Source organism: Hemitrygon akajei, chromosome 13 (assembly GCF_048418815.1).
Source record: "Hemitrygon akajei chromosome 13, sHemAka1.3, whole genome shotgun sequence".
Lineage (NCBI taxonomy): Eukaryota > Metazoa > Chordata > Chondrichthyes > Myliobatiformes > Dasyatidae > Hemitrygon > Hemitrygon akajei.
The window spans coordinates 35,769,416-35,793,695 of NC_133136.1; the positions used below are offsets into that span (position 1 = coordinate 35,769,416).

General features: G+C 38.3%; 1 pseudogene; it reads left to right on the forward strand.

The window, feature by feature from the left end:
• Nucleotides 1–333: 333 nt before the first annotated feature.
• LOC140738142 (RNA-binding protein 25 pseudogene) lies at nt 334–875 on the forward strand (annotated as a pseudogene).
• Nucleotides 876–24,280: the final 23,405 nt, after the last annotated feature.

The following is a 24,280-nucleotide window of genomic DNA, read 5'->3' on the forward strand; positions in this document are numbered from 1 at the left end:
TACACTGCCAGTGAAGGTGGTAGAGGCAAATACAGTAGGGTCTTTTAACAGATTCTTAGATAAGTATATGAGCTTAGAAAAATAGAGGGCTACATGGTAGAGAAATTCTAGGTAGCTTCTCGAATAGGTTACATGGTCAGCATAACATTGTGCTATGTTCTATGTTCTAAAACAGGAGGACCAACATTCTGGGATTGTGATTGGCTGAGACACCTGTAACCCGATTGGAGATCCATCTATTGTTTGCATGCCACTTTCCTTACAATAAAGTCAACAGGAAGTTAATTAAGAAATGTACAGGATGATACCACAACTGTCTCCATGCTGTACACCATGAACTATTGCCCAACAGAGGACAAACAAGTGTTGGTGCCAACGTCTGTGCCTCTGGCTGGAAAGCATATTGGACCAAGAAAGGACCATGCTGCTCAGAGGAACTGTGAAAGTGACAAAAGCAGTGGTCCCACTTCAACGATATTTGTAGGCAATGTATCTGAGTAAGCCTCTGAGATGTTAATCAGGCAGTTACTTGTGAAACATGGCTTGGTTTTAAGCTGGACAAGAGTTCAAGGAGTTGCTGGAAAGTTGTAATGATTTGTGAGTATAAAGAACCAGAATCTACTCTGCAGGCATTAAGGTCATTGCATGAACTTCAAGAGGGAGATGAAAAGCTACTTGTAAAAGTAGATGCAAAGACCAAAGCCCAGCTGGGAGAATGGAAGGACAAAGAGAAAGGAATCAATGGAGATACAAAAGCAGAGGATATGTCAGATGATGTTGTGGAGGTGGAAACTAAGAAGAGTGATCAGATCATAAAGGGAACAATAGAAAGATTAATAAGAGAATATTCCAGTGAACTAAATGAACCTTCCTAAGGTCAAGATGCACAAACTAGAAGAAGAATAATAAGAAGAAAGGTGTCCATAGCCCTCACAACTCCTACAACACCATGGAGGAGGCCGCAGAACTTGAGATTGTTTTCACAGACACGTCTCACCTGCCAAGTAGAGTAATACCCCCTTTTCTGGAAAATATTATCTCACAAGTTCTCCACAATGGTTAAGTCGTCAGGCCTGACTAGGGCAAATTTAAATTTACTATTCTGAGGAAGTCTGTACATAGTAGTTGTATTATATAATATACTCTGTGCAGTTGTGTTATATACAGAGTTGAGATGCATTCTCTATTGAGTTGTTTACAGCTAAACAGGGAGGAGTGTTGTGTATTTAATATTCAAGTAATATTTGAGTAATCTTATATATATATATGGTTTGATTACGCATTCTATTCATTTCAATAATTCATTACGAGTTAAATGTAAAAGTACATGAATTGCACACATCATCATGCTACCACGTGGTACATGCAGGCCTCACTAAAAGTAAACCCAAAGTTACCCTCACATGCAAGACTCCGTGTCTTCCTTTGAATTAGTTTAGTGTTTTGAAGCTACAAAACATAACACTTATCTTTCTAGCAACACACACAAAATGCTGGTGGAACGCAGCAGGCCAGGCAGCATCTATAAGAAGAAGTACAGTCAACATTTGGGACTAAGACCCTTCGTCAGGACTAACTGAAAGTAGAGATAGTAAGAGATTTGAAAGTGGGAGGGGGAGGGGGAGATCCGAAATGATAGGAGAAGACAGGAGGGAGAGGGATGAAGCTAAGTTCTGGGGTTGATTGGAAAAAGGGATACACAGCTGGAGAAGGAGGAGGATCATGGGACGGGAGGCCTTCCCACTTTCAAATCTCTTACCATCTCTTCTTTCAGTTAGTCCTGACGAAAGATCTTGACCCGAAACGTCGACTGTACTTCTTCCTATAGATGCTGCCCGGTCTGCTGCGTTCCACCAGCATTTCATGTGTGTTGCTTGAATTTCCAGCATCTGCAGATTTTCTCGTGTTTGCAACTTATCTTTCTGATTATTTTACCCACCATTTAAATGTTTCTGATTATAACAGAAAATTATTATTGTGTATAGGGTATAAACAAAAGGTCAGAGAATTTAGATCACATTTTCTTTGATATCATTCAGACATCAATATTATAAATGTTTCTAACATCCAATATGGTTCACTAGAAGTATTGTTAGTTAAAATAGCCTTTTGTACAGAATTGCAACAACATTTTCTGTAAAGAAATAAAAAAAAGTTTACCTCTAAGTACACACAGATTCTTTCCTTGAATAATCACCTGAATACATTATAAACACCATTTACTATCTGGATACATTATGGATTAAATGGTAAGTTCAAAGTACTATATACAGTAGCTTTGTCAAATAAATATCACCATCTTAAGAGGTACTGACCAGAAAGTGTGCCTGACCTTGCTTCAAAATTATTATTGCACTTGGAACACGAGTTCCATATAATTTACATTGCAGAATAATATTTCAAAATGCATTATAAATTTTGTGTCTTATGACAGGTAATTGGAAAGGCCAGCCACATTAACAAAATGTAAATACCTCTTTCGTACAGCATGCTCAACTTTTCTACATTAGCATTATTGACTAAGGCATACTTGATTGAAATGATAATAGTTAATGGAAGGTTAATGCATGAGTCAAGAGATGGAATGGCTTTTATTTAGCTTGAGTTTATTGATTAAAACAACTTAAACTGATGATAAAGATGGTGAAATAAAACACAATTCACATTACTAGTAATTTATGGGAAATCCTAAGTGTGATTTAGGATTCTTAATGAAATTTCCTCTGACTTGCCTTTGATGGCTAAAATCCTTTTATTGCATACTTGTTACAATTGTTTAAATGTAAACAGTGATCCCCCTCTTTCCTAAAGGCATTGACTGTAGTGAAATATATTACTCAAGCATTCATTCATTGTTTAAAAGTATTGAAAGTATTTTGCAGTAATGTGTTATTGCAGAACTGGGATGTGCAATTTAGGATTACAGATTTTTTTTGCCAGTCTACATATGGCCATTTCCAGCAGAGGTCACTGAATATCACTCAGAAGTTCCCAATTAATGCAAAAGTCATGCTTTCTTCATGCTACCCATTGGTACTGAGGTTGATTTTTGCACCCCAAATATGCTGTAGCTAGCACAAGCGAATGCAAATAGCATCTAATTTTAGTATATAATCCCTAGTAAGTACAGGGATAGCTTTGCTGATCTGTAAGGATGCTATCAGTTTAATTTTGCCATGGTATAATTCACAATGTAAGTTGCATTGTTGAAGATCCATTTTTTAGGAATTAAACTTGAATTCTTTCTGTTTCTTTCAGTGAATATGGAGCTCTCCATACCTAATCAGAATCTGTCAATCATCACCTTCAATGGAGATTATTTGATCATTTAACTCACATATGTTTGAGGGATATTGGAACATAACTGAACGGACATGCAGTTCACATTTGGCACCCATCATAGGGCTCAGTGAACTGATATCCACAAACTCAGGAGGCACAGTCTGGTCTAATAAGGCACAGTAGGATTCAGTTGGCATTTTGTTAAAATCCTGGTTTCAAATGCTCTGGCAATTTTTACCGGAGGTGAAGCTAGGCACAAAGCCTTATCTCCTTTGAAAAACAGTCAGAGCATTGCACAATTTTTCAAATGTCTCCAATAAACAGATGTTCTAAGGACAGTAAAGTTGGACTGGTTAATAAAAATATTTTCATTCCCTTAAGGAAATCAAAAGTGCACATTAAAACATGGATATTTAAAGAATAACAAGTTAAATTTGAAGATATCTAATCTTAACTTACCTTTTCTTAAGTGTTCAACTGAGGCAGAAATTCCATCAATTGAATATATACCCTAGTCCTCTGCCAATCTGACAGGTACAGACAAGGAGAGGAAGATTCCCCAGGGTGATGCAATAGAATGGATCGACAGATGTGTCGACATCTGCCACTCAGAACGTTCCTTCAGAACTATAGTCAGGTTGATGTGGCCAATTAGCTATCAAGTGATCTAATAACCTGAGGTTGTGAAAGGCTCTATATAAATACAGATCATTTATTTCAAAATACTGAATTATTTGTAGAATAATTCCCTTGATATAGACTATTAGATTGTTATCCATCTAGCTCACCTTTCATCAATCTACTATTTCTGATGTTTAAATTTCTTTGGCTAAAATTATTTATTATATATGCAATGTTATTAAAAACTTAAACAGCATAAAATGTGTACTGGACACACACTGAACAATTTGATGAACGTGTGTTAAAGCAGCAGTTATTTTGCTCTTCCATCACAATGTGGATCCACCACTTTTCTGAACACCTCCGTTCAGTTCCCTAGATTTTAATCACATTTGAACTTTAATTCTTAATCCCGCTTATACCCTGATATCTCTGTCTTAATTTTTCTGCATTGCTCCAGTTAAGTTTGAGAAATAACACTCTTAACATTATTGCTCTATTCAAGCCAAGCCAAGTTTAAATACATGCAAATTATAACTTGTGTTTTAAGAAATTACATAGTTGTTAAGATTTAAATAAAGTTTTTTGCATTAATGGCATATGTTAAGTATTATATCCGTATTGACCTATTTATTTGTTTTTAACTTGTCCTTAGCAAATTTAAAATGTAGTCTCCAGAAGCAAAGCTCAGAATATTCCTCTATGAAGTTGATTGTTTTCTGATTGGTCAGGGCATCAGAGGATATGGCGAGAAGGCAGGTGCATGGGCTGAGTGGGAACTGGGATCAGCCATGATGGAATGGCGGAGCAGAGTTGATGGGCTAAATGGCCTACTTCTGCTCCTATATCTTTATGGTCTTATGGCCTAACCCTTAATTCCCCTGCAATGCAAAATTCTATGCAACTTAAATATATTTAATAAGGCAGCCTCTACTGCTTCCCGGACTAGTGTATTCCACGAAGTCACTACTCTTTGGAAAAAAATCAGTTTCTCCTCATCTTCATCCGAAGTCTATTACCCCGAATCCTAAGGTTTTGTCCCTTAGTTCTCATCTCACTCACCAGTAGAAACAACTTCCCTGTCTGTATCCTATCTATCCTTTTCATAAATGTGTATGTTTCTATAAGATAATCTTTCATTACATTTTTTGAATTCAAGTGAGTATAGTCTCAGGAGACTCAATGTCTCCTAATCTCTCCAGTCAACCCAGAAAATCTCCTCTGTACTGTCTCCAAAGCCAGTCTCCACAAGCAATGAGACCATAACTGCACACAATACAGGTGTGGCCTCATTATTACTCTTACCAGTTGCAACATAACCTCTCTGATCTTAAATTCAATCCCTCTATCAATGGCGAACATTCCATTTACCTTCTTGATAACCTGCTGTACCTGCAAATGAACTTTTTGTGATACATGCATAAGCACTCCCAAATCCCTCTGCACAGCAGTATGCTGCAATTTTACATCATTTTGAATAATAATCTGATCTTCTATTTTTCAATCCAACGTGGATCATCTCGCATTTGCTGACTTCATGCCCGATTCTCTATCAATCTGCAGACTCACCAGATTCTCCGCTGTTTGCTTTCCCACTCAATTTAGAGTCATTAGCAAATTATACTCGGCTCTCTCTTCCAAATTGTTGATGTATGTTATTAACAGTGCCAGACCCAGTACTGATCCTTGTAGGACTTCGCTCACCTTTGATTGGCAGCCAGAGAAACACCCATTTATCCCAATTCTCTGCTCTCTATTGGTTAACCAATCTACTATCAATGTTTACACATTACCGTAAATTCCATTCACCCTTGTCTTATGGAGAAGTCTTTTATGCAGCTCCTTATTGAATGGCTTCTGGAAATCCAAGTATACAATATCCACCAGTATCTACTGAACTCATTGTTTTCTCAAAGAACTCCAGTACGTTTGTCAAACATTAGCTGCTCTTCATGAATCCATGTTGTGTCTGCCTGATGGAACAACTTCTATCCAGATGCCTCTCCTTAATCTCATTATAATCAGTATAGATGGACATGCAGATCAAGATATGGAGGATTTTATGGATCATCTGAATTGACCTATTTGAGTAGTGGTTGACAATGTAATTGCTGTTCACTGTAGCAGGGAGAGAATGACTTGGCTTGCAGTAGGGATTGTAATTATATGACCTTCTTTAGAAAAATATCTTTCAGGATTCTTTTATTGCCAGCTTTTCTCTGCTCATCAGGGGAATGAGGTTAATCAAGCTGAGCAGAAACATCCCTTGCAAGTTACATGTTTCTCTTGCTCCTGTTTCTTTTTAGATCCATCCTCATAGGCTCCTGGCTTTCTTGATGCTTATCCTCTGACACCAACATCTGCCTTGAGTTGATGCCAAACTATAGCTTAATCAGAACAATTTGCTTAAATCTTTGCATTTACAGTATGCACTGTAGGTTTCTCTCAGGTTGATGGAGACAACTAAATTTTCCACAATTATCCTTGTTGTTCTGTGGCTCAGATTGCAGACGTGCCTAGCTGCTGTGGTTGGGGCTCAGCATCACAAGTGAAGAGGCAGGGAAGAAGAATCATGCTCTTGGACTCATATCATCCCTCCAGGCAATGATGATTGCTAATCAGATGTTGGAGTGACATGGGTGTGGCATGACTAATGATAGCATTACGGTTATATCTGATACTGGCAAAAGAAAAACAATTTCTCTTAGCTATGCAGGTAAACCATGGACTATGGAACTTATGGAAATCCAACTTTCTCCCAGCCTTTGCACTCGGGAACAATAGTTGAACCTCTTAATTGGGATGCAGTGTAGAGGTCACCCATTGAAAAGCCAATGCCTTCTCCATATTCTTCTTCAGGTAGGATCAAATGGAATGATCTCATGGAGTCTGTGGTGTCGACATGGAAAGCATTCTGATTGATTGCATCTCTATCTGGTAAGGAGGTGCCAATGCATATGATCAGAAAAGGCTTCAGACTCACTCATCTCCATCAGGACACTAGCCTCTCCATCATTGAAGACATATTCAAAAGGCAAAGCCTCAAAAAGACAGCATTCATTATTTAGGACTCCTACCACCCAGGGCGTGCCCTCTCCTCATTAATACCATCAGGGAGAAGATAAAGAAGACTGAAGGTATACATTTGATAGCTTAGGAACAGCTTCTTTCCCTCCACCAGCAGATTTCTGAAAGGTCCATGAACCCATAAGCATTATGCTGCTATTTTGCTTGCTTTTTGCACTACGTACTTATTTAATTCTCCTTCTTATTGTAACTTATAGTTTTTTATGTACTGCACTGTACTGCCGTTACAAAACAACAGATTTCATGACATAAGTCAGTGATAATAAAGCTGATCTTGATTCTATTGTTAGCTACACTTTATCTTCTTAAGCTACCAGCGATTTTCTCTCTGATGAACAGATCAGTCTCACCATCTGGGCAGCATTCAGATAAACGTTTGTCACACTTTTCTTACTACGCCACTAAACATTCCCAATTTACTCTTGGAAAACTGGTCCTCAGGGGGTGTTGGGGCCAAAGATTTCACATTATGATTTTGCAAGAAATTGTTCATTCTGATTTAGAAAAAAGAATCAGTTTATAGGCAGTGCTCAGAACCGATCCTTTAAATAATCCAGGGATCCCCAGTTCAGTGCATGGAAAGTGACAGGTAAATTTTAGAGAATGCTACATTGATGGGCTGAATGGCCTTATTTTGCTCCTATGTCTTATGGCCTTTAACCTTCACCACTTTTGATAAAAAGGTAATCAATTTGAAATGATTGCTCCGATCCTTACTAGAACAGGATATGAAAGGATGGTGGGGCAGTGCAGGAGTTGGGGTCAAGATTTCTGGTCAGACAATCTACCAGCATTTTGTGTTAATTTCTCTGCTGTCTATATTTCAGCAAAAATAAACATTCTAGAATGACTGAAGCCATGATATAATAGTCAACAACATAATACTTCAGTCTATCCTGCTTGTGTCTTTGAAAATCTGAACACATTTCACTTGTGTCTTGCTGTTGTTTGCTGCAACCTGCCTATCTTGTCATTTGTAAGCTCGTACAATGATAACAAAGATTCAAAAAGGCATGAACAGGTAGAGGCGCCAGCAAAACAAAAAGGATAAGGAGAAGTGGAAGAACTTCCTCCTGATATTTCTGAGTGTGATGTGGCAAACAATGACAGAGAAAGTGAAACATTTGCTGATAGGAGCAGCAGACAGTTGAATACCACTCCACATTATCAGTGTTAAGGAATGGGCTGCCAAGAGGAATGTACTCTGAGGGCTGGGAAATTTTAACACTACCAAATCTACACACCAGTTCCCAAAAAGAATTCAATAACATAAATGGAAAGAAAAGCACAATCACAACTCTTTTCTTACAGTTGCACATTAATCTTTCTTCTATATGCCTAACTAGCTTCTAACTAATTAACCAGAAAAAAATTCTATTTCCTGGAGGATAAATATAATCAGCCTAAAAAAAAAGTATGTTGTTTATAAGTTAGGTAAGGAGGCAACTATCAGTCTCTTTCAATTTGCTTAAAGAAACTGTAGGAGTAAATTTGGTAGGAAAAACTCAAGTGGTTAGGAATTTCCACAGGGTAGTGTGTGGTTATTTTAATAGAAGATCAGTGAAATCTCAGGAGCAGCAGTCTAAATGTTTGCTTTTAACAATTGATGATATGATCTACACATGTTCTTCTGGTACATACTATACAGAAATTTCAGGCTAATTTCTATATTCTTAATTTGGAAATAAAATATAGGATGAATCCTATGTGTGGGACAAAGTTACCATGCGCCCACATAGTTGGCTACAAGCTTAACACCACCAGGTTCCATAGTTTGGTTAATCAACAGATAGAAAAAGACCTTCCTGGGTGGCTTTTTTAATGTATCAGCATTGATACAGTGGCATCAGTCTCACCTTTGAGTCAGAAGGTTATGGGTTCAAGCTCCACTTGAGGATTTGAGCACATAATCTCATCTAACACTGCTCTCTCAGCTCTTCTGAAGTACTACTCAAAGAAGAGCAGAGTTTTTGAAGGGAGGATGAGTTTGAGAGGGTGGTGAGAGAAGCATCCTGGTTTGAAGATTCTTGGACATTAGTAATGTTGGAGAGAAGGGGACACTGCTGCATCAAATTCTCGTTTACTGAATGACTAATTGGTAAATTGGTTTAGTATTGTCATATGTGCCGAAGCATAGTGAAAAAATGTTTTACAAACTGTTCATACTGATCAATTCATTACAACAGCTTGAGAGAGCATAAAATTAAAATAATGACTAAGTATAGAATAAAATTACAGAGAAAGTGCGATGCAGGGAGACAATAAGATACACTGGTATAATAATGTAGATTGGTAGATTGTGAGGTTGTGTCCTTATTGTACTTGGAACTGTTCAATGGATTTATGCAACAAAATAGAAGTTTCCATGATGCATGCTTTCTGGCTTTTATATCTTCATCCCATGTGTGTGGGGCTGGGGGAATGGGAAGAAGGGAATGCCTGGGGTAGTCAGGGTCTTTGATTAAGCTAGTGTTAAAAAGGTGGAATGCTGGACTATGTGACTCGTTTGGCTAGAAGGGCTTGTTCTGTATTGTATCTCTCAATAAGTGAAAAAAATTAATAAATTATGCTGGCTGCTTTATCAAAGCTGTCAGAAGTATAGCCTGACTCCATCTAGGGGCAGCATGTTTCCGAAATGAACAGTATCCACAAACCTGTAGTTTCTTGCCGTCACAGATGGAGCAGTTACCATACCAAGGCATGAAGCATCCAGACAGAATACTTCTTTGGTGCAGCTATAAAATTGGTGAGGGTCAAAAAGGACATGTCAAATTTCTTTCAGCACAAGAGATTCATGAAGTCCTTCCAGTCAGGGTTAAAGGTGAATATAGAGTAGAGATAACAGGGTACAGCTTCACTGGATGCTTGTCACCGAAGAACGAAGTCAGCCTAAAAAATTATTTTGCTCTGTAATTGTGAACTTTCCATTGAATTTAATGTTAAACTTGGTTTCCAAACACAACTGGGTATTTTATATATGGTTTATGCATCTTCTAAATGTATTTATAAAAAGCAGAGGTGGAGGAGTATGCCTCATGATCAATTCTTCTTGGTGCACCAATATATCAGTGCTATCCCAATTCTGCTCACCAGACTTGGAATATCTGGCCTAATTTTGGTACCAGCTTACATTCCACCTCTGGCCAATGTCAAGCAGGCTTCAGGTGACCTGAGAAATGGGATCAACATGCACAAAACAGCGCATCCTAATGCTTTCCCCTTTGCTTTGGGAGATTTTAACCAGGCCAGTCTGAAAAAAATCACTAAGCAATTACAATCAACAGATCACATGCAATACCCGAGAAAACAACACACTGGACCATTGCTACATCACCTGCAAGAATGCCTACTGTGCTAATCCACGTCCTCACTTTCGGAAGTCTGATCACCTGGCTGTACTTCTACTCCCTGAGTATAGGCAGAGACTGAAGACTGCAGCACCAGTAGTGAGGACCAAGAAGGTTTGGACAAGGGAAGCACAGGAGTGCCTACAGGACTGCTTTGAATCGGTGGACTGGACTGTATTCAGGGATTCATCTTGGAAACTGGATGCGTATGCTGCAGTTATTACTGACTTCATTAAAACCTGTGTGGATGAGTGTGTGCTTACAAAGACATACTGAACATTCCCAAACCAAAAGCCATGGATGAACTAGGAGGTACATTATATGCTGAAGGCTACATCTGTGACATTCAAGTCTGCCGATCCAACCCTGTACCAAAAAACCAGATATGATTTGCTCTCTTTAAAGAGAGTGAACCCTTGCAAGGCAGAAGGTCCTGATGGAGTACCTGGTAAGGCTCTGAAAACCTGTGTCAACCAACTGGTGGGAGTATTCAAGGACATTTTCAACCTCTCACTGCTACGGGCAGAAGTTCCCACTTGCTTCAAAAAGGCAACAATTATACCAATGCCTAAGAAGAATAATGTGAGCTGCCTTAATGACTATTGCCCAGTAGCACTCACATCGACAGTGATGAAATGCTTTGAGAGGTTGGTCATGAATATTCTGAACTCCTGCCTCAGCAAGGACCTGGACCCATTGTAATTTGCCTATCACCACAATAGGTCAATGGCAGATGCAAAATCAATGGCTCTCCATGTGGTTTTAGACCACCTGGACAACACAAGCAGTCATGTCAGGATGCTGCTCATCAACTATAGCTCAGTATTTAATACCATTAATACAATTGTGAAGGTCCCTCACACAGAAGGTTCCTTAAGGATGGTTGAGCATGCTTCTCTAGTAGCTAAATGAGTCTGTGGCCATTGAGACCACCAGTTCAGCTTTTTTTCAAGCCTTTCTTAAAATTTCTTCTTCCAATTGGTTTCACACCAGTCCCCTCCCCCATCCTTTCTGCCACCTGTCTTTTTAAAAAAATGTTATTTCCTGCCAATTGACTCTCCAACCCTTCACACCGGCCCAACAAAATTGCTTGGTATGCCTAAACAAGCTGAGAACATTTTTTTTTATTTTCATGTGTAACACTTTGGAATTCTCACACTGTGTACTGAACTTTGTGTGTTATAGTGTACTGCTGGGGCAAAAGATGAATACCAAATAGTCCAGCTCTCCTTTGCATATCTATCAAAGCAAGAAGAACTACTAGATCGGTTTGTCGTGACCCTGCCTACCAAAGTGATCCTGGAATATAATTCAAAAGCAGAGTGTCTGACTGAAACCATTAACAGCACACCCATGGATAGAAATTGGGATTTCACCGAAACTCAAAGTTGTCACAACTTATTAACCAAACCCTTCTTCAGCTAACCTTTGTGAAGTTGGACAAAAAAGAGATATTAAAAAATACTAGAGTAGTTTAAACCTCTCAAAGGTACTTTAATATGTGAACTGTGGATATTCCTAAGGGAGCCTACAAAGTTCCATTGCCACTGCAGCACCTTTGGTGAGGAGTATACAGGAGGATTGGTAGTGCTTAGAATAGTCACATCCATGGTAGACCTAGACAAGCAGTGCAAACAGCTACAATGGAGGAGAGGGAAATCTCAGGGTAGAGAAAAAATATAAACTCTATTCTGCGGAGGCACCCTCACTATCATCCACTGCTCTTGCGGAGTTCAGAGCCAGAGGTGACACCACCACTCATTAAGATGCCGAATTATCAGTGAGGCAAAGTTTATGACCTTTTGCACTGAGTTGAATAAAATCACAAGGTTGCAAACAAGTTCTGACCATGGGAAAATATTCCACCAAGGAAGTGAGCAGATTTTTGATCAATATTTTGATGTCTAAATGGAGACATTTAATTTTGCATCTTATTGTGGAATCTAAACACCATGAGCACCCTTTTCTTGTTACTGCTCAATAAAGATCAAAGAATTTCTTAATCCCAGAAACACTCTGTTGTTCCAAAGGTCCTGCTTAATGCTTAATAGATTGAGTGTTTTGCGTCGAATATGAGATCTTCTTGTCTACAATTTCTGCTGAGGGGTCTTGCTGGGGTGGAAGTAAGGCATGGAGAGATTAAGCATGTGTGGGTGGGAGGATGTGCAATGATAGAAAATGTAGGCAGATAGAGAGTTGGATGTACCCTTCACAACAAAGATGGGTATTGTGAGATTGCTAGCATCATTAGCTGCACATCTGATGTTAGGAAAGTATCATGAATATAACAAAAAAGGGCCCAACCCAGCTTAATGATGAATGTGATTTCATGCTGAAATAGAGTCATGGAATCATAGAGAGATACAGCATGGAAACAAGGCCTTCAGTTTTTGAGTCTACACCAACCATCAGCCACCCATTTCCCACTAAACTTATATTAATCCTATTTTTTTATTTCCTTGTATTTTCATCAACTTTCCTCAAAGCTGAGCATTCAGCTATGATCTAGGGCACTTTACAATAGTCAATTAACCCATCAAGCTCTCATCTTTGTGCTGTGAGAGGAAAGTGGAACATCCTGAAGAAAGTCCCAGCCAATCACAGGGACACACGGACGACGTGCAGCTTCAGGACTGATCCTGGATCTCTGGAGCTGGTGGCTTTTACTAGCTTTGTACAAGCCAAATGGTGAGGCAGTGAATTCAGTGCATTTTGCTTTGGCCAGGATTGGCAGCATGATCCAACTTCAGTGAAATCACTTTGACATGTGATCTGTATTATTGATCTGATATCTAAACTTCAGGATCTTCCCTCTTAATTTCACAAAATCATGGAATGGCTTGCCTTGAAATTGTTCTAGTGAGGATTTTGCTTTCTGTCATTGAATGTGAACACACTTAAAAAAAATGTTACTTAAAAGGCTCTTCAAACTTCTTCAGTCTGATCAGGCAATCAGACATAATTGCAGCCTGCACTATTCAACAGGCAGCACTTATACTTCCCACAGTTACAGGACCAATTATTAACATTGAGTAAACTGCGTGGGAGGCAGTGCATATGTATGAATCTAGGGGTTATGTGATGGTGAAAATATCGGACTGTCCTGTTTATTCAGAAAACATGCTATTAATAAATGATTGAGATGTAGTTTACATGCATCATTCATCAGTCAGAAAATAAGCACTAATAAAATATTTCTACATAAAGGGTAACCTTGAATATGATAGACATTACAAAGTAGTTTGGCTGATGACAGATGAACTGAATTGGGGCTGTATCTTGATCATTAAGAACTAATTGCATGTTTGCCATTCACATCACACGAGAATAAAAAAAACATTGTAGTTCCATCTCATTCAAGTATTTAAAGAACCTTGTCTGGAATTTCCAGACCAGAAGTGCTAAAATATACTATACAGTGGTGTTAATGAGTAGTTTTTATACCTGATATTCACATTATTGAAGTGAATGGAATAAAATTTGAGAGACAAAAAATGTGCATGATATTGAATAGTGTGCTTAGTTTTCTGGAAAGACTATGGATTTCTGGGCATTTGACATTGTCCTTCATACTTAAGCAGGAAAGTGTTAATGGGGGAGTGGAGGTTAGGGTTCAAGTACGTGAAATTCAAAAGGTTACCAAGCAATGAGTAAATCATGTAATTAGGAAGGATAATGGAATCTGGACTTTATTGGTATGGATGCCAGGATTTATTGATAATCAGGGTCATGGATTATAAAAAAAGTTTTGATGAAATTTTGCAGGGCACTGCTGAGGCCACTCCTTCTGAACTGTTTATGGTTTTGACAATGATATACTGTATTTGCATTGGATTCAACACAGCAAAAGTTCACTGGGGTGAAGTAGCTAGTTTTCATTAAATTTTAAAAAAGAAAAGATAGGTTCTGGGAGATATTGATAGGGTGGATGTTAAGAAAATGGCTCCCCTTATGGAACAAGTGATCACTCATTTATGAAAACATTAGGAAGAACTTCTTGTCTCAATAGTTCTGAGTCTTTGAAATGGGGTGAGGGCAGGCAAGGCAAATGGATGATCATTTACAGGTCTTACTGAATAATAGAGCAAGTGACTGATGGATTAGCTACTCCTGTTCTTAAATTCCAAGGCTTTTTACATATTCAGTATAGTGAACAGACATTTATATATGTTTTAAGCATGTATTCATTTTATTACAATTTATTTGTATTATACTTTATATTTATATATTTTTCTATATGATAAAAAATGCCATCTAACTTATTTGAATGACATTGTTGCCGGAGATACTTTTGACTTCAATATTCACTGAAGACACCATCCAGTTCACTAGGTTCAATGTCGTCAGGTTCAATCTCGTCAGGTAAAATCTTGTCAATAAACTCAACATCACTCCACCACCATTGTCTTCTCCTCCTGTCATGTCCACGTTCTCTGTGGCAGCCTCACTCTTAATCTCGTCGTACTCGGATTTATCTGACTTGACTTCCTCCTTGGTTTGTGATGCATTTGTACTTGATCCACCTTCGGATTCTAACAAACTTGTAGCAGGTACAGGCGACTCTATGGAACATGTCGAACTACTTATTCTGGGATTTTCAAAGAAGGGCATGAAGAACTCACTCAACTTCTTGGCTTCCTCTGTCTCCAACTTCCGTCTCTTCTGTCCTTCAGCTCCACTTTCTTTCTTCTTTGTGAAGAAACGTTTCATGGTCTTCCTACACAATACTCTGAAATAATGCCATCCTAGTGCTTCTCGCCCATGATAATCAAAGACAGATCATATATCTGAAGAAAATTCTCTTTTCACTATCCGAGGATGGCTTGTCTGACTTTAATAGAAATTGCTAAGTGGTACCCCTTCAAGTGGCACCCAGGGCACGTGCCAAACCTGACATACCTTAGATATCCCACTGACTATATTTGGGTATGAGAAGATTCTTTGGCCAATAATAGCACCAGCCCTGTAATAGGTGAAAATAAACACTAAACTAAAGGGTCTAGTTCAGCTCAGATCATGGAAGTATAAGTAGGCCATTCAGTAAGGTCATGGTGAATCTGTGACCTCCCTCTGTATTGTCACCTTCTTTTCATGTCTTTTAATACCTTTGGTTAACAAAAAATGATTAGTCTTAGATTCATAATTAATGAATGACCTGGGCTCAAATGTTGTGTCTATCATTGTATACAGTGAAAGACAATATATTACAAATAAATGTGAATAAGTGGAATTGATGAGATTATACTGCAAGTTGATATAGAAATGATTGGGTGAAATGCCTCCTGTGCCATAAGGAAAAGAGAAATTTGAGGTAGAAGGGACTGCTGACTTAACTCCTAAGCAATTTACAAACTTTCTACTGTCTGTTAGCCATGATTTCCCAGTCAAAGGAAATATTTTCTCCCTGTCTTATTAGTTCCTCTTGATATCGAAATACTTCAATCACAAGATATGGAGATAAGGTAACATTAGAAACAAGTGCAGAAGAAGGTATTTGGGACTTTGAACCTCTCCATCATTCATCAAGATCATAGCTGCATCTTCTACCACAATGCCTCTCTCCTGCATTAATTCCAAATCCCTTGATTTTACAGTGTCCAGAAATGTATTAAATATTTGTGTATTGAAGGAACTCAGTGACTGTGACTCCAGTGCCTTACAGAACAGAAAATTCCAAATCTCAAAATCCATCACATCTCGAAATCTACTTCTCAAGTTTTACATAAATCACAAAAATCCATCAGTTTCACATCACAATTTGCAAAATGTTGAAGTGTCTTCATTTGCATGGAACTTGTTTTCACAAAATTGCCTTCATTCTATGGATTTTATATATATATATATATATATATATATACCAATCAAATCATTACTGCAGATGGTTATTAATCTGAATACCAAAAACTGGTTGTATATAAAGGAAAGTGAAGAAATATAGGAATAAATCTTTCTAAAATCATCAATGCAAACTCTCATCCAGGATAAAGACAATGAGAAGGCAAATAAAATCTGAAGCGACAATAATTCAATGTTTTAAAGTTTAGAATCTGCTTTGAACATTGTTTTCCCAGTTCATCCAGAGGGAGATAGAGAAGCCAGAAGTCCAACATAGTTAGATTCAGAAGCAGCTTCTTCAATTCAACCATGCTGTTCTTAAACTGAATGGTAAAAACCTAGTCACTACTGTTTGGCAATGCTATGACCACTTTGGTTACTTTGTGCTAAAATATGCTTGTTTATATGTTGTACTTCTGTCATTGTGTCCTTTCATGTTCAAATGTATGCTTATTGTGTGAATGCAGCTTATATGTTGCTATGTGTCTGTGATGTTGATTCAAGTATGACACCTGCGTATTCTGGTGCACATAGCAATAAACTTGACTTTAACATTTTTTCCCCAATATCAGCCACAAAGTTCACACTGTATGTCATGGAAATGTCACCCTCCAACCATTGAAAGGGTTCCTTCTTTGTTGGGCGTTCTGAGTTGGGAAATCATTGGTCCAAACTGAAAACCCAGTAATTCTACTGGCAGTATTCTGATAAAATGTTAATAATACCATTTTTTGATAGGACATCAAAGTAGCTGTTGATTACTTTTAAAATTATATTAAATGTAATCTGCAAAACATTGCTCTTGATGTCCAGGTAGCCATTTATCCCATAGGAAGATACTCTCATTTTCTGATGCATTTGTTATTTGTGACTTAATAGAGTTATAGGGAAGTACAGCATAGAAACAGGCTCTTTGGCCCATCTAGTCCATGCTATATAAATTGCCTACTCCCATCAGCCTGCACCAGGACCATAACCATCCATACCCCTACCATCGATATCCCCATCCAAACTTTTCTTAAACATTGGAATCAAGTTTGCATGCACCATTTGGGCTGGCAGCTCATTCCACATTCTCAAAACCATTTGAGTGAAGAAGTTTCCTCTCATGTTTTCCTTAAATTTCTCACGTTTCATCCATGACCCATGACCTCTGGTTGTTGTCCCACTCAACTTCACTGGATAAAGCCTGCTTGCATTTACCCTATCTAAACCCCTCACAATTTTATATGCCTCTATCAAATATCTCCTCAAATTTCTACAGTCTAAAGAATACAGTGCTAACTTGTGATCTTGTAGCCAACCACCTGAAGATGGCTATCAGTTCTGACTATATAATGACAGTGGTCTTTGAAATTATTCAAAGGCTGTGCAGTGCTTTTGGAAATCCCACATGCTTAAAATAAAGACACCACACTGTTCTGTGAACATCTCTATCTCTACTGAAAGATAAGACTTGGGTGCACTGTGCACAGATATGTTTTCCATCCCTGTAAAAAGGACAACAGAAAATGAGACATCATAGCTGCTAAGAAAGATTGAATAGACAGCTTTTTTTTTTAAAGAGAATACTTTGTTTAAAATAATATGGAAGTTTTGGATGTGATAAATGAAGAGAGAATGTTTTCACGTGGGAACATTGAAAGCCAGAGGCCATAAATACAAGTTACTAATAAAACCAGATGAGGAATAAAAAAAGCTTTTTTTCAGAGGGTGTTTAGCATGTGGAACTCGTGACCACAGGAAGGGATGGAGCCAGATAGTTTGTTGCTTTTAAAAGCAAACTAGACATATGCATGATTGTAGAGCAAAGGCAGAGATTGGCTGAAAGGCTGAGAAGAGATAAGTGAAATGGGATGGGACTCATGAGGACTATAAACACTAGCACAGACTGGTTGTGCCAAATGTAAATTTATCCAAGTTTTAATGCAATTTGAGTAAGTTAAATTCAATTCCTCCAAATTACTGCATATCACCAAGTGTTACTGAGCCTGGAATCTTGTGGTGGGAAGCAATAACACATCAGAATCAGGTTTATTATCACTGAAATATGTTGTGAAACCTGTTGTTTTGTGGTAGCAGCACAATGCAACACATATGAATTACTATAGGTTACAAACAAACAAATAACTAAAAAAACATACATACATAGATAATAACCATATAACCATATAACAATTACGGCATGGAAACAGGCCATCTCGGACCTTCAAGTCCATGCCGAACGCTTACTCTCACCTAGCCCCACTGACCCGCACTTAGTCCATAACCCTCCATTCCTTTCCTGTCCGTTTACCTATCCAATTTTACTTTAAATGACAATACCGAACCTGCCTCTATCATTTCTACTGGAAGCTTGTTCCACACAGCTACCACTCTCTGACTAAGGAAATTCCTCCTCATGTTACCCTTAAACTTTTGCCCCCTAGGCACAGAGTCGACTGTACTTCCTTAGAAGGTTGGCGTCATTCAATGTCTGTAGTGAGATGCTGAAGATGTTCTATAGGTCAGTTGTGGAGAGCGCCCTCTTCTTTGTGGTGGCGTGTTGGGGAGGAAGCATTAAGAAGAGGGACGCCTCACATCTTAATAAGCTGGTAAGGAAGGCGGGCTCTGTCGTGGGCAAAGTACTGGAGAGTTTAACATCGGTAGCTGAGCGAAGGGCGCTGAGTAGGCTACGGTCAATTATGGAAAACTCTGAACATCCTCTACATAGCACCATCCAGAGACAGAGAAGCAGTTTCAGCGACAGGTTACTATCGATGCAATGCTCCTCAGACAGGATGAAGAGGTCAATACTCCCCAATGCCATTAGGCTTTACAATTCAACCGCCAGGACTTAAGAACTTTTTAAAAGCTATTATTAATGCTTTTTGAGATAGTGATTTAGATGCATATCATATTTTTTACTGAGTTAAGTATTGTATGTAATTAGTTTTGCTACAACAAGTGTATGGGACATTGGAAAAAAAGTTGAATTTCCCCATGGGGATGAATAAAGTATCTATCTATCTATCTATCTATCTATCTATCTATCTATCTATCTATCTATCTATCTAACTCTCAACTCATGTCCTCTTGTTTGAATCTCCCCTACTCTCAATGGAAAAAGCCTATCCACGTCAACTCTATCTATCCCCCTCATAATTTAAAATATCTCTATCAAGTCCCTCCTCAACCTTCTATGCTCCAAAGAATAAAGACCTAACTTGTTCAACCTTTCTCTGTAACTTAGGTGCTGAAACCCAGGTAACATTCTAGTAAATCTTCTCTGTACTCTCTCTATTTTATTGACATCTTTCCTATAATTCGGTGACCAGAACTGTACACAATACTCCAAATTTGGCCTTACCAATGCCTTGTACAATTTTAACTTACATCCCAACTCCTATTCTCAATGTTCTGATTTATAAGGGCCAGCATACCAAAAGCTTTCTTCACCACCCTATCCACATGAGATTCCACCTTCAGGGAACTATGCACCATTATTCCTAGATCACTCTGTTCTACTGCATTCTTCAATGCCCTACCATTTACCATGTATGTCCTATTTGGATTATTCCTACCAAAATGTAGCACCTCACACTTATCAGCATTAAACTCCATCTAACATCATTCAGCCCACTCTTCTAACTGGCCTAAATCTCTCTGCAAGCTTTGAAAACCTACTTCATTATCCACAACGCCACCTATTTTAATATCATTAAATACTTAGCAATCCAATTTACCACCCCATCATCCAGATCATTAATGTATATGACAAACAACATTGGACCCAGTACAGATCCCTGAGGCACACCACTTGTCACCAGCCTGCAACCTGACAAAGTTATCCACCACTACTCTCTGGCATCTCCCATCCAGCCACCGTTGAATCCATTTTACTACTTCAATATTCATACCTAACGATTGAACCTTCCTAACTAACCTTCCATGCTGAATCTTGTCAAAGGCCTTACTAAAGTCCACATAGACAACATCCACTGCTTTACCCTTGTCAACTTGTAACCTCTTCAAAAAATTCAATAAGATTTGTCAAACATGACCTTCCACGCACAAATCCATGCTCACTGTTCCGAATCAGACCCCGTCTATCCAGATAATTATATATACCATCTCTAAGAATACTTTCCATTAATTTACCCACCACTGACGTCAAACTGACAGGCCTATAATTGCTAGGTTTACTCATAGTACCCTTTTTAAACAATGGAACCACATGAGAAATACGCCAATCCTCTGGCACCATCCCCATTTCTAATGACATTTGAAATATTTCTGTCAGAACCGCTGTTATTTCACACTAACTTTCCTCAAGGTCCTAGGAAATATCCTGCCAGGATCTGGAGATTTATCCACTTTTATATTCCTTAAAAGCACCAGTACTTCCTGCTCTTTAATCGTCATAGTTTCCATAACTTCCCTACTTGTTTCCCTTACCTTACACAATTCAATATCCTTCTCCTTAGTGAATACTGAAGAAAATAAATTGTTAAAAATCTCCCCCATCTCTTTCGGCTTCACACATAGCTGTCCACTCTGATTCTCTAATGTGAAAGAAGAACAGTGAGGTAGTGTTCACGGGTTTATGAAGCGCTCAGAAACTTGATGACAGAGTGTGAATTTTATTCTTTATAACAAAAAATGCAGAAATAGATGTAATCCAGCATCCATGCGAGAAAGATGCAAATTTTGTTCCTCTTGATATCTCAGTAACATGCATCTTGATCTGCATTGTAGTTCTAGGTGAAAGTAACCAGGAGCTGTTGTCTAACCAACATGCTCTGAACTGTTGACCTATTCTTCTTCATTATTTGCAACAATGTCGTCATGCATACTTGTAGTAAACCAATTTCCGAATACAGCAGTTTCTCAGTTCAAATACTTGCAGTTCAGAAATATTTGAAACCTAAATATCCATAAGTCTGTAAGACATAGGAGCAGAATTAGGCCATTCAGCCCATCAAGTGTGCTCTGCCAATCCATCATAACTGATTTGTTATCCCTCTCAACCTCATTCTCCTGCCTTCTCCCTGTAACATTTGATGTTCTTACGAATCAAGAATCAATCAACCTCTGTTTTAAATACACTCAATGACTTAGCCTCCATGACCTTCTGTGGTGATGAATTCCATAGATTCACCACCCTATGGCTAGCTGCCCAATGGTATAGTGGCATCCACACCAGACTTTGAGCTGAGTGGTCCCAAACAACTTGGCCTCCATTCTATATAGGCCTTTAAATATTTAATAGGTTTCAATGAGATGTCCCCACAGACTGCTAAACTCCAGCGAATACAGGCCCAAGCCATCTAACACTCCTCATACGCTAATGCATTCATTCCTGGAATCATTCTCATGAACCTCCTCTGGACACTTTCCAATGCCAACACATCTTTTCTTAGATAAGGGGCCGAAAACTGCTCACGATACTACAAATGTAGTCAGACCAATGTCTTATAAAACCTCAGCATCACATCATGATGCTGTCCTCTGCAAATGGCCCTTTGAGAAATAATTACCATAGTTACTAGTAAAACAAAATGTAACATTGTTTTATTTTTGGTAGCTATGTGGCTGTGGATCCAGGAGACTGTACAGTAATATCTCCCAAACCTTCGCTGTTTGGGAAATTTTACAGAGACGAACAGTATTGGCAGCATGAGTCTTGTGATCCAAATTCATGCTGAATGAAGTTCATACTGTATCTCAGAGCCGTACAGGTGGGCAGTGACTGATGCTGTGCCTATGCTTTAGGTTTGATCTTCAAACACTCTTTAACTTAGGTGGACAAAGGCTGAGCTGACATACAGAAGATAATGATGAATTTCATGATTAATATTTGTTTTCATTAGGAGGTGTCTCCTGAGAAATGGGTCGTAGTCCTCAATTTCCAAGCTTAGCCATAAAATTTTACTGTTGAGAAAGGGCCCTTGTTTTATGGATGTTAAATGTTGTGCATTCTCTCTTACATCTCAGACAACAAGGCAATAACGACTTGGAAGCTCGGCTTCCAAATCTGTGCATATGCAAGCATCATCTAATTGCAAGATTTAAGATTAAAGCTGAGATGATCTTATTTCTAAATTGGAGGTACTGAAGGGCATTTATGCTATATATTAACTTCACACCAACAAGAAGCTAACTGAGACTGAGATGCAATGCCTCAATGAGTAATATTAAGAGAAGCGTCAAGGCAATGACAGCCTTGCTTTACACCTGTTGACACCGTGGATGCATCTGCTCACAACCCATTGGGTAAGATCACAACATGCCTGCCATCATGAAGCATCTTTGAAATCCAAAATGAATTTCTTCTGGCATTCTAATTGAGAAGGGTTCTTCACGGTCCTTCTTGATTGACTGAATCATTAGCTTTCGTAAGGTGAGGAAAAAAGTCACATTTAAAGGTTATTGCTGCCTCTGACATTTCTCTTGAAGTTAACACAGTGTGAAGGTTATGTCAGTTGTTCCTCTATATCAGGGATTCTTAACCTGGGGTCCATGGATAGATTCCAGGGGGTCTGTGAACTTGGATGGGAAAAAAATTACACCTTTATTTTCACTAACATCTAACTGAAATTTAGTATTTCATTCAATGATGAATGTGGGCACCAAGCCACAGTAGCATTAGCAGTACCTGTGACTTTGGCACCAATATAAATCAGAGATATTTTTATACGACTTTGTAGTTGTTAAAAATATCATTTACAGTCCGCTCATCACTACTTCAAACTGATAGTAATTATTGGATCCGTCACTAGATCAAACGTGATCGCAGTCTTCCTGTCTGCAGATGCCTGTGCAACATAGCTGGCCGACTATTGGGCAGCCCTGCACCTAGTAGTCGCTCAGCTGCGTGTTCTTATATCTGTGACCCAAACAGCTACATCGATCTCCACTATTCCTTATCTACGATTGCTTGTTGATCAATCTGTAGAAGGGGGTGAGTTGCTTTTATTGTTTGTTAAAGATTTGAAAACTGTACAGTTCAAATGAGAATTCTTAACTCTCCATAAGGCCGCACAGCGTTCTGTAAATACCACGTTTCTCTATGCACACCAATGGCCGAATTCCAGGAAGCACACAACGCCTAAGTGACTGCTGAAATTCTTGTGTCTAAGTATCAAATAGACACTAAAAGTGTTAAAACTTCGGATAAATTTAAAAATCTGCCTCATTTTACTTACATGGCATACACATTTCTTGAATACCGTACACTTCACTTCATTAACATACAGATTACTTATTTCTTTGCAGATTTATCAAAAACATTATTTAAAAACATACAAAAATAGTTTCAAAAATGTTAATTAAATCAAATACTTTATTTAACCTTTATTTATTTTGTATTTTTTGTAGACCCAAATTTAAGTTGAAATATCAAAGCAAAGGAAGTGTGATGAAAATGCATCTAAAGATGTGAAGAAAGCTGAATTCAAAGAAGTTGGGACACTTCTATTACTTGTATTTGCCATTTCACCAAAACCTTTTCTTGAAGTATCCTATAAAAGTGCTCACCTGTTTGATAAACAAAAGAAGCCCCAGACTATTGGAGTGTCTTTAGTAAAACCACGTGCACTGGAAATGGTCGAGCTGGTTTGCGGACTGGAACACAGGAAAAAACTGGAAGCGGTTCCCTTTTCAAATAATGTGAAATGTTCTAGAATAGTTGATTTTTTTTAACATTCATTATGCAACTGGATGAAACTACAGACATCTCTCAATGTGGTCAGCTCCTTCTTTTGTTTGTTATGTGTATACTGATGCCATCAAATATTTTGTGAGTCCCTTTTAGAAATTACAAGGTCCGTCACCACTTTTGAAATAGTAAAACATTTTTTTGGCAACAAAACTTAGACTGGAAAGAGAAACTTCATACCCTTTGCACAGTTGTAGCTCCCACGATGCTTGGAAATATATCTGGTTTCGCTACTTTAGTGAAAGAGGAAGTTTCTCTTGTTGTTGACACTCATTGTTTTGTACAACAACAACAAAGACTCTTTCAACAACCTTGAAAGATGTTTGGGCAACAACCATAAAGGTCATCAACTTTGTTAGAAGCAGGTCTCTGAATAATCACATTTTAAAAGACTTTGCCAAGAAATGGG